General features: G+C 43.8%; 1 non-coding gene across 1 annotated transcript; it reads right to left on the reverse strand.

Moving 5' to 3' along the window:
* Positions 1–1763: 1763 nt before the first annotated feature.
* LOC147922877 (small nucleolar RNA R71) lies at positions 1764–1870 on the reverse strand. The gene has a single exon (XR_015589918.1). It is a non-coding gene; the product is annotated as a small nucleolar RNA R71 (small nucleolar RNA).
* Positions 1871–2262: the final 392 nt, after the last annotated feature.

Genomic DNA, 2262 nt, shown 5'->3' on the forward strand with positions numbered 1-2262 from the left:
ACGGTTTCATGACGAAACGTGGCAAGCATCTAGGCGCTGATTCCCTGCCTAATTCCCCTTATTTTAGGCGATCCTTTGTGAGAGAAAGAGGGCTGAGATCGTTTTTTAATAGGGAGATTTGAATTTGGAATCTTTCCTTATTTTTCTCTACTTGTATGCTATTTAACCTAGGGTTTTAGGGGAGAGATTTTAGGAGAGACCTTTTTCTTTTGGTTTTTGGGGGAGCGACGTTTTGTGAGGGAGAGGAAGAGCGGCTATGTTAGAGAAGCGATTCTGAACCCTTGTGATTTTTATATTTTTATGCTATTGAATTTCTCATCTATGTTGGCTATTCATTTCTCTATGTCTGAGTAGTTTTCTTTGCTAGTTTAGGGGTTTCAAAAGGGGTTTCATGGGTTAGCAACAGAACACAAATAGGGCTTTATATAATCGATTGTCTTCACTATTGTTAGACTTAATGCTTAGGTTGATTTGATCACCCAATCTATGATTCTAGGTTTATCTATTCATCAAAAGTGTAATAGGTTGCTAGAAAAGACATTAGTGGGCAAATTATCCTAGACCTGCGAAAGTTGATGTGTAGGTGATTTGTGAACTTATCATTCCTGTTCTTTAATGCTTGTCTGTGATTCTGGGCTCAAACGACAGTTTAGGGTTTATGGAACGCCGAGCATGTGCTCCGGATGTCTGAGCACGTGCTCCGCGTTTCCGCACAGAATCGATCAGATAGAGTTATTGATACCATGACAGTGGATCAGTTTATATTTATGTTTGAGTTCTAGACTGGTACTTAATCTATGCCCTGAATAGTTGTTTAGTTGCTATCTCTGAAATTCCCGAGAATTACCCCTGATCTAGTGTTTTGCTTATTGCCTTTTATACCGTTTTAATCGCGTTACTGTTACCAACCAAACCCAACTTTGAATTGTCTTAGCTTGAAATTGAACCAATAGAACCATAGAGTAAAACTTGGTCTTCGTGGGATTTGACCCCTAAGTACTGCTTCTTTGCTGTGCACTTGCAGTAGGAAAATAGGGTTTAAAACTCTGTGTATCAAGTTTTTGGCGCCGTTGCCGGGGACCAAATTTTTACCTTTGGTTTTCGGCGAAATTACTAGACTAAGACCTTACTGATTTGTCTTTCTGCTTCTTCTTTGCGTGTGTTTCAGGTGCATGTCAAGAAGATCTACAAGAAGAAACAAAACCGAAGAACTAGTTGCTTTGTCAGCCGCAGAGCTCTCTTTGGCAGAAAGAACAAACCGCAAGAACAGAAAGTTTCAATCCGTCAACATGGGTGACAACAGAAACAATGAGGATATGGCTGCCGAGTTGCAATAACTTCGACAACAGTTGGGGCAGTTGCTCCGTGCTCAACACGAAAGAGCCGCGCCGCCACAACCGTCCATTGGGGACAAGGACAACCCGCATGTGTTCTACACCAACCGAGCGGTGATTGTTCCTCCCACCATCCAGAGACAAGATTTTGAGATCAAGCCACAGATGATCTCTCTTGTGAAGCAGCACCTATTTCACGGTCTCCCAGCTGAGATTCCGATGGACCACATCGAGAATTTTGAGGAGATATGTAGCACCACTGGTTCAAATGGGATACCGCCAGACTTTCTGAAGTGCAAGCTCTTTCCCTTCTCTCTTGCGGATAGAGCTTCACGTTGGCTGAAGTCATTGCCACCTGGGTCTCTGACATCATGGGAACAGTGTAGATCGGCGTTTCTGGACCATTTCTACACCAAGGCTAAGACCGCTGCCCTAAGGAACAAGATTTCATCGTTCCAACAGCACACTGGAGAAGCCTTCTGCGAGGCTTGGGAGAGGTACAAAGAGTACCGTAGAGAGTGTCCGCACCATGGATTCAGTGATGAACATATTCTGGGCATTTTCTATGATGGAGTTAACTGGGACTACAGAAACGCTCTCAACTCGGCCAGCAATGGGGATTTTATGACAAAGTCTAAGGAAGGAGCATATCAGTTGATTGAGAACCTAGCTGCAAGCTCCAGCAACAAGGCTCCTGAGTATGACAGGTCCGTGAAGGTCAACAGTGTCGATACGCAAAAGATTGACGAGTTGACAGCTAAGGTGAACCTTCTTCTGAAGGGGAGCCAAAAAACTGTCCATTTTGTCGATGAGACCGGAGACATGCTGCTAGCTCAGGAGATTTGTGATGGAGAGGATGAAACGATGGAGGTTAATTATGTGAGTGGGCAAGGTTTTGTGCAGAACAGGGGTTTCAACCCGAACTACA

The sequence above is a fragment of the Camelina sativa genome, chromosome 18 (genome assembly GCF_030686135.1).
Source record: "Camelina sativa cultivar CO46 ecotype springtype chromosome 18, ASM3068613v1".
Classification (NCBI taxonomy): Eukaryota; Viridiplantae; Streptophyta; class Magnoliopsida; order Brassicales; family Brassicaceae; genus Camelina; species Camelina sativa.